Below are 15,788 nucleotides of genomic sequence, written 5' to 3'. Positions count from 1 at the left end.
ATCTGGTCCTGGCAGAGACGACGCTGGCGCGAGGTCCTGGAGGCTCCAGCTGCGGTCGATCATAGTGTTCCATCGCCCTGAGCAACGCCTCCTGCTGCCGATAAGCCGACCAGCAACGCCGGTGACCAGTCCATAGGCACGTAGCCGCCACCCTTGCCTTCCTCCTCCCTGTTCCCTCAACCCCCGGCTGAATCTGAATCTATTTGCTCTATTAGCTCTGCTCTTTCTGAATCTCTTTGATCTGAATTACTACCACAGTGTTGGGGCAGGTATTCCAAATTCCGAATCTCTTTCTGTGGAGAACTGACAATATATGTTCGTCCAATATGTGTAGGTGTAGTTTACAGTGGAATGGGTCTAATCTCTTTGCACTTTCTAAATTTGTTTGCTATGTTCTGAAATCACTTATATAAAAAATCAACAAGTTTCTGAATTAATGTTCAAAAAATCATCTAGTTTCTGAAAATCAACAAGTCATGAGATGTTGTACAGAAGCTTTGTACATCAGCTTTTTCTTTCTTCATATGAACAAAAACTATAATCATAAAAGGCATGAGATGTTGGACATTTTTTAACTTATTCTGAACCTCTTATCTTGAGGGGAATATGTGAGCATGGAAATTACTTTACATCCAGTACATGATTGAGACCAGTTGATCAATTATATGTCATATGCAGGAAGTCATGGCCGATGTAAGTGCAGAGTGTATGGCTGAGTACGACGGCATTGTCAGCAGGATGTTTGATAGCGAGGAAGAGGGTTTTGAGTTCTATAACAAGTATGCTCTTGAGAAAGGCTTTAGTGTTAGGAAAGGATAAGTTGAGTGGGATGAAGCGAACGAGAAGATAATTCTGAGGAAACTTGTCTGTAGTCGTGAAGGTTGCCGTGAAGAGAAACACATGAAGAGGAAGAGAGAAGATAGGAAGAGGAAGCCATGGAATATCACTTGTGTGGGGTGTAAAGCGAAATTTGTCATTGCAAGAGTCGCGAAAACAGGGCGGTGGTTTGTGAAAGATTTCATCGATGAACACAACCATCCTCTGGCCCCACGAGACCTTTCTTGCTTTCTGCGTTCCCACAGAAGAATCAACGACGAGAAGAAAGCGGACATTATAGAGATGGAAAGTGTTGGAATCAAGAAACACAAAATCATGGATGTGTTGTGCATGCAGTACGGTGGATATGACCATGTTGGATGCACGACGAGGGACATCTATAACTTCTGCCATCGCTACAAGCAGGAAACAGTCGCTGCCGGTGATGCTCAGATGGTGATCTGTCACATGATGGCGCGGCAAGAGAGAGACCCAGATTATTTCTTCAAATACTTGGTTGATAAAGCTGGGCATCTGAAGGGATTGTTCTGGTCCGATACTTAATGCCGCCTTGACTACGAGGCTTTCGGTGATGTTGTTGTTTTTGATAGCACATATAGGACCAATAAGTACAATCTTCCGTTTGTGCCGTTTGTCGGATTGAATCACCACCGCAGCACTGTTATCTTTGGATGCGGGATCATTTCTCATGAAACTAACGAGGCGTACGAGTGGATGTTGCGGACATTTTTTGAAGCCATGTCGTAGAAGCATCCGATATCAGTAATCACCGACGGGGACCTTGCAATGCAGAGAGTGATCAGGGTGGTGTGGCCTGACTCATACCACAGGCTGTGTGTATGGCACATTCGGCAGAACATTGTACACCATCTGCATGACGACGAGGTTAGGGAAGAATTCAGATCTTTCATATATGACTCGTCTTCTATTGAAGAGCATGAGATAAAATGGATAGAGTTCTTACGAAGGAATGTAGTGAGAAGTGAGGAGTCGTTGCTGCATCAGATGTATCAGATGAGGAAGCTGTGGTGTGCTCCATACCTGGTGGGGCATTGTTTCTTAGGATTGGGCAGCAATCAACGTAGTGAGAGCATCAACTCGGTGCTACATACACATCTTGAGGGTAAGATGACATTGTTTGATATGCTAGAGCACTATGAGCATTGCCTTTTGGGACGACGCTTGAACGAGGCGATCCTAGACATCGTGGCCTTATAGTCCATTCCATTTACAGACGCGGATGCTTTAAGTCTTGAGAAACATGTTGCCCGGGTTTTCACGCCTTGTATGTTTGAGTTGGTCAGATGGAGCATAAATGCCGTCAGCAAATGTGTTATCAGCGAGATACTAGACGCATGGGAGGTGACTACATATGTTGTCGCTAAGATCGATAGAAGAGAGAAGAAGTTCGAAGTGCGCTGTGAGGTGAAGGAAGGTTCTTTGTACAGGATCAGTTGCACTTGTCGTAAGCTAGAATGCTTGGGAACACCATGCTCTCACATATTCTACATCTTGGGAATACGTCAAGTGGAACTGCTGCCTAGGTGTTGTGTTCCCATGAGGTGGACAATGAGTGCGAAGTCAGCATTCCCTCCGACCAGAAAGAGCGAGATGTATGACTATTCAGAAAGCCTTGTGAGGTACCGTGAGTTGCGGAATTTGAGTCACGCGACATGTTTCCAGGCATGTCAATCTAGTGAGGAGTATCATCATTTGAAGACGGTTCTGAATGCACAAGATGGCAGCAAGGAATCAAGCCGTGGTCAGGAGGAATGCATTAGGTTTGGTCCGGTGCTGCCACAGACGACGGAAATTGATTGTGCAGATTTGGAAAAGGTTCTAGACCCAGTGCATGTGCAAGGCCGAGGTGCACCGAAGAAAAGGTTGTAGCCAAAGATGAAGAAGCAAAGATCAAATAGGAAATGTGGCTACTGTGGGTGGAAGGTCATGATCGGCGTATATGCACTAAATTGGAAGAGGTGTCAAATATGTCTATTTTTTATTTTGCGTCTGCTTTACTCATTAATATAGTGTACTAATTATATTTGTTGTTGTGTAGGAAGTGATGGGCTGATGGCAGCAAACTGTTAGGTACAACTCTCTATACAAGGGATTTCGTGGTAGGAAACCATTGCGCTTATGGTCCTGTTATGAAGTATTAATTACTGCAAGTATGACTGTGCTTGAATAACATCAGTGCTAGTTGTCAACTCATGTATCATATTTGTCTTTTAATAGTATTATTAGTTTGGCTTCCATATATTTCTAATATAAAAACAATTGTTGGTTGGCCGAGCAAAGAATGAAACTGTCTGCATGTTACTTATTAATAACTCGAAACGGACCACTGTTTTGAGATGTACAGTATATGTTCACAGAATTATAAACTTTCTGCAGTATATGATGATACTTCTTTCTGAAAATGAGATTGCAATATGTTGTTGAGATCCGGTGTTGTAATTGCGACATCACACTTTCTGCCGACGCTATGCAATTTCTTAAACTTTTGTAAATATTTCTCCATATTCTTCAGGTGACCCGAAGTTGCAGGCAGCTACATGCTGGTCTGCTGAGAAGATCAAAGGCACTAAGAAGATCAAGCAGACAGAGAAAAAAGTCTATGGTTCTAGATTCTCAAGCAAGGCAGAGAAGACTAATGGTAGCAAGGCAGGGTGTGCTTGTCTGTACAAAAAACATCGTAGATTTCATGGAAGTTGATCATGTAGTAAAAACATCATACGTTGAAGACATGTGGGAGGTTGAAGATGATGTTCGATGAGTTATTGGCTTTCATGAGTATGTAGTCATTTCTCCAGTTGTTGTAATTGAACACATGCATGTGTGTGTCTGTTTGTGTGGCGCTATTATCCCACTCCTGTAGGTTCTGTGCTTTAGTTTGTTGTGGCCAGCTATTAGCCCCCTCCTATAGATTCAGAGTTCTTTTACAACAAATCAGAGAAGGTTAGGTAATATTTATGATAGATGGAGAGGTGATCACAGAGCAGCTAAAATATAATGTCCTGAATGTCAAACAGGACAAAGCAGTCCCAAAACTGATGCGAGCCGGCTTGACTTTTTTTTCCAACTTGTTTTCTTTTTTCTTCTTTTTTTGCTCTTTTTTGTTCTCTTTTTTTGCTCTTTTTTGTTCTCTTTTTTTTATCAAGCCGGTTACTAGCAGACTATGTATCCACACAAAATTAGAGCTGACAGAGAAAAGGGAAAAAAGATTGGTGAGACGTGTGACACGGAAGCTAGCGTTGTGCTAGTAGAAAAAGTGAGGCATGTATGATGATGTGCTGCATAGACAAGACCAGCGTACAAGGAGCGGCTCAGCTTGATGTCTGGGTTCTGGCGTTAAGTGCTGAGGCACATGCAAGATGGCAGACACATGAGCTGGATGTATGGGCATGTGGTTTAGCGGTGCTGAGTGACAGACAGAGCGCGCCTGTATGTCTCGGGTCACGAGAAGCGCGATGCGGTAGGCTGATCTGCGCGTGTGGTGATGATCACCGCAATCTTTTTTTTGCTTTGAAGATTGAGAACTAGGGCTGCTTTACAAATTGCACCAAAATTTTAAGCTAATACTCATTGCCTGTCTCATGAAATGTGTAGTGACACTCTTAGTAAACTGGTCGTTTAATTGACGTTATGAACATAAAGCTGGTTTGGACTAGTTCAGCACATGTAATACAAAAATAGTAAAAGCCACAATTAAGTGCGCGGGCATCAAAGGAACCTTTCATCTAAAAATTGAGCAACAACTCAAAGTTGAAAGCCTATTATTGTAAACATAGTCTCACAATTGTCACTTCAATGAAGTGATTGTTGGTTCGAAATAATGTAAAAACTACTTGGGACAATAGTTCAGCTATAAAGCTTGAAATTGTAGAAAAACCAAAAGCCTACTGAAGAGGTTCGTCACTGCTGCCGAAATCCAATGCCTTCTTCGGATTGTTATCTGCAAGTTTCTTCCTTTTGGGCGATGACCCATATTCGCCCAAGTCCCTCTCGCCGATATCCATGTACCCATATACATATATGTCTTCTTCGGACATGTCCTGCCCAAATGCATGCGAAAGGTATTTATGCAAATGATGTGGCCATTTTTTGTATAATAAATAGGAACTTGGCAATATAACCAACCTGTTCAGACATGTCATCATCGCTATTATCTAAGAATGCACAATTCTTTACAATGTACAAATGACATTTCTTTATCCCTTCTCAAGCGTGCAACATTTCATCGACGTCATGCTGGCCTGACATCTGTACCATTCCTTCAGGTGGTACGCACTCAGGCTTGATGTAGTACAAATCTGCTTCCCCTTTGTACCCATGGTAACGCAAATTTTTCACCATTGTCTGCCAGTCCACCTTGCCAGGTTCAACTACTGTCGTCATACCAGGTTTCTTGTTGTGGCATGCTTGTGGAACATGAGAAAGTTCTTCGTCCACATGAACAACAAATTGCATTACAACTACCTACATACGGCTCGTTGACATCAATTTTTGCACAATATTAAAGTGTTCATACGTAGGATGTGCATACCATTTGTAAAACATACTTATTCGGCGACGTGGTGATGAGAAAGATTGTTCCGGTGGTGGGATGTCGCATTTTGCCTGCGGAGGTGGTGATGAGACAGATTGCTCTGGTGTACGGATGTCTTGTTCTGCCTGTAGAGGTACTGATGAGATGGATTGCTCTAGTGTAGGGATGTCTTGTTGTGCATGAGCATGCTGTTGATATAAATTGATTTTGGTTTGTGTGTGGATAATTTAATGAATAATAATTAAATAATGAAAGGTACCTTCGTGCTTGTACTAGCATGGTCCTGCATCGTATTTCCTTCCATGCGGATCTGCTCCATCTTGGCCTTGTAATCCAGATCATTGCGGTCCTCTGGTAAGTTAAGGTCCATGCCTGCATGCGTCTGCATGTTATTCAAGCCCATCTTACCACGCTCGAGATGTAGAACGCGGTCTTGCATCATATTCCCTTCCATGCGGATCTTCTCCATCTTGGCCTTGTGATTCATGTCATTACGCTCCTGCTGCAACATATGGTCCATGTTCGCACGCGCCTGCATGCATTGAATTCCATCCTGCCACGCTCGAGCTGCATAGCGCGATCCAGGTCCTTGCGCTCCTGCTTCAACTTTAGGTCCATATCGTCATGGAAATGCTTCAACCTCTGATCCATGGCTACACGCTCCTCAGTCATCATTTGTTCCATGGTTGCACGCTCCTCCTTCCTCATGCGGTCCACGGTTGCCCACTCCTGCTTCAGATTCTTGTCCATCACCTCTCGCTCTTGCTGCATATTCTTGTCCATCTCTTGACGTGCCTGATGCAAGTACTTGTAAACATCCACTCGGTTGTGTTGTGCCTTTGAATCCATGGTCCCTATAGAAACCAATAGAACAATGCTAGTTACAATATGTTTGAAAATTGAAATATCTATTAATTTCAAACTGTCACTATTCAACACAATGTGGCCGAACTGAAGGTACGGAGTGCTTGGTGCTAGGTCCTAGGTGCACTATATAGATCAAATTACTAACTCCCATACTGCTACAATTTAGAGAAAGTATTAGATTTCTGTATTTTAGTTTAGTGCATGCGATGTGCCACTAAAAGGATCCACAGATCGGCCGCTGTGGCACCGTCCACATCCACCGTATTAATTGAATCTGATTGGTAATAAGAGGGAGGGAAATACCATAGGTGTACATACAGTTCGGTTGCGGAGCACCGGGTCACTAGACGCGGAGGAGAGGACGTCGTCGGCCGTGGAGGAGAGGGAGCCGCCGCCTGACGAACTGCTCCCGATGGGATTTGCGGATATGGCTAGGTTTACGTACATGGCTGGTAAGTTGGGCTGCTAAGTACTATATGGGCAATTCTATTACGTATCTGGATTGGGATGGTAAGTACTATATGGGCTTTTGTGCTCACGTGGATCAAATATTGTAAATCTGAAATAACAAAATGTTCTTGTTACTTAAAAAAACTAAAAGAAAGTTCAACTAAAAAAAACATAAAAGAAACTTTGTCTCAAAAAAAGCTTAAAAGAAACTAAAAATAAACCTTCTCTTTTGCACATTGTAGCACCCTGATACGGCAGCGCGGCCTCCGCTCCGTCCAGATCTGGGCTCTTCTGGACTCCAGCTGGGTTGGGGCAGGCCGGCGTTCCGGCGTGCAGCGGCGTGGCTCCCTGGTGGTGGTGGTGCGGTGTCGCAGGATGCGGGTGGTGGCGCTTTGTTAGCCGATGTGCTGCAACGTATGGTAGGGGTTGTCTGGATCCTTTGGGGTCCGGCCGGGCCTGTGCGGGCCTGGTAAGCTCCTGTCGCCACGTTCAGTCGGCTCCGCGTTGGCGGTAGTGGTAGTCCCCTCCCATCGGCTGAGTTGCGGATGCCCCCGAGCCCGTTGGCTCCCCGTCCCTCCTCCAGGTCTCGTGTCGGTGGCTCAGCGAGACAGCGATGATGATTTAGTGGCTGTGGTGGCACATGTTGGTGGGCGGCTGTTTTGGTGGAGCACTTCCAATCGTCCGGGGTGGTGGTGGTTGTTTGGGTCGGGAGATATCCCTGGTGGCTCGTCCATCACCGAAGCGATGACTCCTGTGGGTGCCACCGGACCTTCCTAAAGGGCATCGGATCTGCCCCTTCCCCATTGCCCTCTACGTACCGGGGGAAACCCTTGGGCTTGTCCAGGCAGCAGCGGCGTCATTGTCGCATTCCTTCCTGAAGGTCCTACTCGGTACGCGACGCCTCGGAGTGCTAGAAGCGCGGTGGTACTTCTCCGGTGGGTGCAGCTGTCACTGGTCATCTTTGTTTCGTCGACCTGCCGTTGTCGGCATTTGTTTCTCTTTCTTTTTCTTTCTTTTCTTTTGGGCTTGTTTGTGTTGTGGCCCCAGCAAGCTCGTCGTATCGATCGGTTGGTTGCTTTATAATCTAAAGCGGGGGGAAACCCTTTTTCGTCAATAGTGGTACTGGTAGTATCAGATGACTCATTGTGGTAGTGATGTATCCGGATGACCCGTTGTACTAGATGTAAAGAGCCATGGTCGTGGTACTACCTGTAGAGGATGACCCACAACTACCAGTCGGACCGCCCAGCTGCCCACCCATGTGAAAGTAGTTTTGGGTTCGGAGTACCCGTAGTGGTGATAGCCAGCTGCTGTCATGAGAATTGGTCTTACTCGTTGAGGGTGACTCATGGTGTTAACATTTCCGGATGACCCAGTATCCACCCCTCCTCCGGTGGCAGCCACCTTGGGTGTACAGTAGCTTGGTTCTTCTTCCTCTCAGGGATCTCCAAAGCCCTGATAATCTCTTCAATGATCACCATTGATTTGACCGGCTGGTATACCAACTCACCATGAGTATAGTTGTTCCTGGAGTGCCACATGGCCCACATCACAGTAATCATAATAGCCGCCACTTCTTTCTTATATAATTGTTGACCTAGCAGATCTCTAGACCATGACTGTGGGTGTAATCTTGGTATGTCAATACCAAAGAAACGTTTTGTTTCCTCTCAAAGACGACTTACATGTTCACATTCCATCAACGAGTGAAATAACGTTTCATTATCATGTCCACACATCGGGCAATTAGGTATCTGCTTTATATGCCACCTCTGAAGCTCACTATAGGCCGGCAAGAAATTCTTGAGCACTCGCCATCAAAACACCCGAATCTTTCAGCAAGTGCTGTTGGAGACGGACTGTCAAGAGATCCAGTGGCTCTGGGAGTTACCTCGGCGGTCGGCGTGTTTTCACCTCATCATGGAGATGAAGGATCTGTCTACTTTATTTCAGGGATTTGAGCTACGGTTTGCAGGCCGCCAGACTAACATGGCGGCACACCGTCTAGCTAGGCAGTCGTTAAAACTTTCTGTTTTTATGCATTTGTATGATACTATCCCTGGGTGGCTGACTGGTTGTTTGCAGTCAGACATGCTAGCGCCTAATTAATAGATCCGAAGGGCATTTAGCTTCAAAAAAAATAAAGACGTGGCAGATTCAAAAAAAATGGCGTGCCAAAAGAAATGGTGTTTCATCAATCAACCTCTTTCCGACTTTAAAGGCGCCATCCATTTTTTGGCTCATCGATGGATTAACACTTATCACAGCCGTATCTATCGGCCCTACCAAACTCCGCTCCCACCTCCCCCATTATCTGCAACAACCTCCGATCCAGCTGGCCTAGCCGGCTCCAACGCCGATTCTCCACTCATATTCCATTCCAGGCGCCTTCTCACACGCAACCTTCTCCAATGCCAGTCCCATCAAACGCCGCCGCCCTGTTCACCGGCTGTAACGGAGCCGCCGCCCTGTTCACCGGCTGTAACGGAGCTGCCATCCTCACCCACGGGAACGGAGCCGCCGGCGACCGCCCATCGGGCCTGCGAAATACAACGTCACTGCTTGTTCTGCATCCACACGTTGGATTGAAGGTGAGAATGCCGGCTCATGTCATCAGTTACAACTAAGGCAACACATGAGATGATTTAAAACCAAATAATGGGTTCCGCTTATTCTGTGCATGAACCCATCATGAGATCTTATGGGTTTTCTCTGAAATTTTCTCCGTCCACAGCATCATGATCCGCCTCTCTATGCTCGTCGCCGGCGTCGAATTCTCTCCATGGACACTACATGCAGTTAGCTTGAACGCCAACAACACCCTCCTGACCGGCGTGATTGGAGCCGCCAGCCACACCCAGCCACCCAGGGGATCAGAGCCAATGGCCACCACCCACCTGGCATGTGCGATACGACGGTACTGCTTCCTCTTCATCCACCTATTCGCATCACGGTTAGAACGCTTGATATTTTTACACCCCTTAGACAACAGTGAGGTCAATATAATCCAAAACTTTGTATATAAATATCAAATGGCAGAATCATGCAGTACATACCACGTGTTGTTCACATTAACGACAGTAGAGAAAATTTAGTAAGTAATCATTAATCACCAATCAATCTGTGGTAAACGTACACCTTTGGAGAGGTAGTAACAAAGAAATAATTAAATTAAATAGCTTATCATAGTAATTTTGTGCTCTATAAGAAACAGGTGGAACAATTACAGTATGGTACAACCCCATAGCTTATGTTTATTCTCTGAATTGACCCAGTCTCTGTTTGTGCATATTTTCCAGGAATGGTCAGTTCTCCTACAAGTTGTGCCGACACACAATTACCAGACGTAACCAATCAGGTATATTTTTCCCCAGTTAGGTTAAAATATTTGAAAACACATAGTTCTTTTACCTTTACACGTATTTCAGGCTTTTTTGGAAAACTCAGTGTGAAACATGCAAATATGAGGTTAATGTGCTCATCGATAAGGTTCACGCAAATGATTGATGGATTAGTTGACGAGCACCTAAAGGCCATCTGCACTCAAATTGGTCTTGGAGGGCTAACAAAGATGAAGTCAGTGTCCCTCCGACGTATTATGTTGGTGCTGCTAGCAAAGAGCTACATCCACGACATGCAGAGTATTCACATTGCTGGTAAGGACATTTCTATAACTCCAACGGATGTCTATCAATTAATGGACCTTCCAATAGAGGGGGAAAATATATATATGGAAATGGGAAAACCAAAAGACGCAAACTTGTTAAGGGCTTATCAAACAGTTGGAAGACTTAAGCTGAGTGACCTTGAGGACAAAATTAAAGCCTCCAAAACTCCAGATGATCATTTCATCAGGCGGTTTGTTTTGTATGCTATTGGCACTATTTTAGCACCCACGGTACAGGATTATGTCGACTCCAAATATTTCGTCCTTGTTGAAGACGTCGCAAGAATTCCCAAATTTAACTGGGGATGTTTCACACTGAACCATTTGATAACATCCATAAATACTTTTAATTATAAGGATCAAGTCAATCAACAAGGAAATCTAGCTTTGCTCCAAGTAAGTGCTACGATGCTAGTTGTCATTCTACTATTATTCATATGATGCATATATCTGTATCATTGATGAACTAATGTTTCCTATAGTTTTGGTATTGGGAACATGTCCGTGTTGGATCGATTTTGTATTCTCGTATACCCCGTCCGCTGATGGCACAGTGGGATGACATGAAACCACAGGTAAAATAAGAACCGAGGCTTATGATAAAGGAGGCCTATACAATGGATTGGTACCTTTCTAGACTTGACTTCTTTATTTACTATATTTATTTCTTAGTACTGATTCTTTATATCTTTTCAAAGGTTGTCATGAGCATCGGCGATATGGAGCCAACCAACATTACAAATGACCAGCATACCAAGAAAGATACACATGCGCATGAAGATGCTATCTATCGACCACAACCACGAGGTCAAACTATGAGTAGCCAACAAGTAAGTTGCTCGAAGACACATCCTTTTCAATAACACAACAAAGGTCACACCGAACCATACTTATTTTTCTTCGAACAAAACTAGTTGACATTTCTTTTATGCAGATGGACATGATACTTCAAACACAGAACGATCTATTTGCAGAACAAGAGAAAAAGTTGGTCAAACAAGTAGTAGAAGTTGAGCACAAATTAGATAAAAGAATAATCACCGTGACCGAGGACGTGATAAACATAAGGGGTAAAATTGCCACTCAACCTAGGTTATCCAAGTTGGAGACCTCAAAAGGGAAGTTGGAGACCTCAAAAGGGAACTCCAGGTAAGTGATACTACAACATCAATTTTACCCATAACTTCCTATATTTTCATTATATGCATTTCATGTTACAGGAATTAAGATCGCTAGGTGAAACAAACAAACAATCAACGACAAAGAATGCATACGTACATGTGATAACTATGGCCCATCACCTTGCTAACATGAGCTAATTTATGTTCATTGACCAACTTCTAATTTTAGGAACAAGAGAAACCAAGCAATGGCAAGTTTTCATCAACTCCTGGGTTTGACGCATGGAAAGTACGAACTTCGGCTGGTACACCTAGTGCAAAACCTGTGGTGCAAAACAAGGAGTTGGACCAAGACATTCCACCACGGAAGCCTGTATTCAACAATGATTACGTATTGATAGTGTAAGTGCATCTAGTGCCACCCCTAGTTGATTTTGGAGTATTGTCGACAAAGTTGGTTGAGAGACTAATGCGTTTGTGAGAATTGCAGGATTACGCAGGTAGTGTCCCTCATTGATTCGGTTTACCTACCGGAGATGACCCCTAAAAATGTATGAAGACATTGAAGACAATGGTGGTATGAGAAGATATTCATATTGAAGACTATGACATGAGAAGACATTGTGTGAATACTATGGAGCGTGAAGACTGTGTGGTTTCGTTGTTTCCTTTTCTTCTTTGTTGAGTCATAGGAACCACCGTACTGTTAAGTGGGGTCCAAGTGAACTAAGTCAGAGTGACTAAACTGATGCTCAACCCAAATCCTATGTCTTAGAGCGAAGACAATGAAAGCAAATCTTATCCAGAGCTGGATGAGTCAGCTTTGCTTGTAGCCCAAGTAAAGTTGCCGCGTGTGTTTGAAATCCGACCGTTGGAACACGTGTCAGTTCCTTAGTGACCCAGGGTCATTTCGGACAAATCAGGTCGGGTTGCCTTGTGGCTATAAATAGCCCACCCCCTACACCATAAATTGGTGGCTGCTCAGACTTAGTGCACGACTTTTGTCGTTTGAAAGCAACCCACCTCGAAGCATTTGAGAGAGAGAAATCCTTGCGAGGACAAAGCCCAAACACCCAGAGCCAAAGAGTGTTAGGCATCACTGAAGTCTTTCTGTCTGTGTGACCTGAAGACTTATTACACTTGAGGACTGTGTATCCTCCAGCCGGTTAGGCGTCACGTTCTGAGCATCCAAGAGTCATTGTGGATTGCCGGGTGAACGAAGTCTGTGAAGGTTCGGAAGTCTACCTTGAAGACTTACCAGAGTGATTGGGCGAGGACTAAGTGTCCTTAGCTCAAGGGGAATAAGGTGAAGACACGGTCTTCTGAGTTGAATCTCAGCCTCCCTAACCAGACGTACAGTTGTCACAGCAACTGGAACTGGTCCAACAAATCACGTGTCTTCAACAAGCGACTGGTTCTATCCCTTTCCATCCTTTACTTAAGTTTGTCTTCGTGAAGTCACTGCCTATCTGTGTATCTGTTTGACTTCATTGCTTGACTACTACTGTTGATTGGCTTCACACTATCTTCCATCCTGATCCTTACTACTTAGCTGCTATTAGTCATGTACTTTCACATCATTGCATATTTGACTATGGCTTGCTTATGGTAGTTTATCTTCCGCTGCATATCAACTAGGTCATTTCTGTTGTTTGTCTTTGAAACTTCTAAGTTTTGAAGACTTTCATAAAAATCGCCTATTCACCCTCCCCTCTAATCGATACTAGCACTTTCAATTGGTATCAGAGCAAGGTACTCCCTTGTTCTGTGTGATTCGGTTTAACCACCTGGAGTTTAGCTATGTCGACTGCTGGGATAATCAAAGTCTCCGCTGCCTGCCCCGTGTTTGATGGAACTGAATATCCCTACTGGAAGAATAAGATGCGCATGCATCTTGAAGCCATTAATGTCGACCTCTGGTATGTTGTTAAGAATGGTGTTCCCAAAACTGGTGAAGGTGTCACCCCTACTGATGTCAAGAAGTTCATTCAACTGGACTTGACTGCAAAGAACATCATCTGTGGTCATCTGACAAAAGGACAGTATGGTCGTGTGAGTGCTCTCGAAACGTCAAAGCTAGTCTGGGACTGGCTGTCCAAGGTCAATGAAGGCGTCTCTACACAAAGAGACCAGAGGATCAGTGTTCTTCGCAATCTCTTCAACCGCTTCAAGAGAAACGACAATGAAAATGTCCAGCTCACGTTTGATCGCCTCACCGACATCACAAATGAGCTTCAGGCTCTTGGTGCCACTGAGATCACCAAGCATGAAATCGTCAAGACGCTGCTGAGATCCCTTGACAGCTCCTTTGACACACTTGCCCTCATGATACAAGAACGTCCTGACTTCAAGACTCTCGATTCATCTGATATACTTGAGAGGCTCAACACACATGAGTTCTAGCTTTCTGAGAAAAGAGATATCTATGGCCCCAACTATGGCCGAACTCGTGCTTTGAAGGCAAAAGTTGTTTCCTCATCTGAAGAAGAAGAATCTGACTGCGGTTCTGGTGATCCCGAAGACATTGGAAGGGAGCTTGCTATGCTTGTGAAGAAGTTCCAGAAATTCACCAAGAAGAAGGGCTTTAGAAAGTCTTCACGATCCAGTTCAAGAAATGATGAAGCTTCCACTCAAGACAACAAGAAGAGAACATGTCACAAGTGTAAGAAGCCTGGGCACTACATCTCTGAGTGTCCTCAGTGGGACAACGAGAAGAAGAAGAAGAAGAGCAAGGAATATGACTCTGATGACAAGAAGAAGAAGAAATCATCAAAGTCTTCTTCCGAGTCCACATCAAAGTCCTCATCTTATAAGAAGAGCTCATCTGGCAAAGCTCGTGCTTTTGTTGGCAAGGAAATGGATTCAGAGGAGGAGTTTGCTTCCGAGGAGGTAGAGGTGGAATCTGAAGCTGAGTCCGACTCTGACGTTGCAAGTCTGGCTCTAGCCACAGCCTACGTTGCAAAGTCCATCTTCAACACTGAAGACAATGACTCCCACACCAACGCTGATGATGACAAGGACGATCCTGCTCCCACCTACTACTTCATGGCACGCGGTGCCAAGGTAAAATCGCGCGATGCTTACTTTCAAACATCAAGTGAAGATGACTCTGATTGTGAATCTAAACCCAGCTACAAAACACTTGCTAAAATTGCTACTGAACAACAAAGGGCTATGGAACATACTCAAAAACTGTTAGACAAAAGCGATGACCTGTTGGACGCGGAAATGACACGTTCACAGTCCTTAGTTGAAGACATAAAAAATCTTCATGCTAAGTATCAAGAACTTGAAAGTCTTCATGAGACGCTCTCAACCACTTATGAAAAGCTCTCCTATGATTATCTTCAAAGGAAGCAAGAGCTTGAGAAGTTGAAAGCGACTCATGAAGATCTTCAAAAAGAGAATGAGTCACTTCGCGCTCAACAGATCAGTCCCGCTCAGGATGGATTTGAACCACCATGTTTAAAATGCATTGAGCGTGATAACACTGCCTCTGTTGCTGAATGTTCCACTGCTGCTACTGTTGCTCTGTCTTCAACTACTGATGTGGTAACTAACCCCTCTTCTGAGGATACCGCTACTATTGCTGATGAAAATGCTAGGTTGAAGACATTGCTTGAAACAGGGATGTATAAAAGTCTGAAAGGGCATCACACACTTTGTGATGTCCTCAAAAAGCAGATTCTGAACCGAAACCCTAGGAAAGAGGGTGTTGGGTTCGAGAGGAAAATGAATGCTGATGGTTCCTACTGGAAGCCTGAGCAGTATCCCAAAACCACATGGGTTGCTGCAAAGGAACCTTCAGTGGATCCATCCACTTTATCTGGCTTTACCTATGCTAATCCTATTATCATTGATGAATCCTTTGATGCAAACTATAAACTGTTCAAAATCAGAATGGTGAGGTGTTTGCCAGGTATATTGGTACTAACTGCAGGAATAGACCTCCTATGAAGAAGATCTGGGTTCCCAAAAGCTGCCTTGAGAATCTTCCAGTGAATGTCATCATGACACCACCAGGGAAGAAGACAAACCCCAGACCAAAGGCATCATATGGTCCATCGGCTTCATACGAACACATGACTCACTTGAGTCACCCTAATGCCAATGTTTTGCAGGGAAATCATACTCAGACTCATGAATATGAGCATGTGTCTTCAAACCGCTATGTTCATAGAACTAAGAACTTTTCTGCTTATTCACATGAGTATCATTCATCTCCTGCAAGGCTATTTGCTAGGGCTTCAAAGCCGAAATTCTCAGATGCTGCACTTAGACTCATTGCTTCTAA

The 15,788-nt window shown here is 44.3% G+C and overlaps 1 long non-coding RNA gene across 1 annotated transcript; it reads left to right on the top strand.

Annotated features, from left to right (window-relative positions):
- The first annotated feature begins 682 nt into the window (after positions 1-682).
- Positions 683-3,701, top strand: LOC119363932. Its single transcript, XR_005174524.1, has 3 exons — positions 683-2,816; positions 2,897-2,957; positions 3,371-3,701. It is a non-coding gene; the product is annotated as an uncharacterized LOC119363932 (long non-coding RNA).
- The last annotated feature ends 12,087 nt before the right edge of the window (positions 3,702-15,788 follow it).

Source organism: Triticum dicoccoides, chromosome 2B (assembly GCF_002162155.2).
Source record: "Triticum dicoccoides isolate Atlit2015 ecotype Zavitan chromosome 2B, WEW_v2.0, whole genome shotgun sequence".
In the NCBI taxonomy this organism is placed as follows: domain Eukaryota; kingdom Viridiplantae; phylum Streptophyta; class Magnoliopsida; order Poales; family Poaceae; genus Triticum; species Triticum dicoccoides.
The sequence above is the reverse complement of the archived record's forward strand: the minus strand, read 5'-3'. Positions and strand labels throughout refer to the sequence as shown.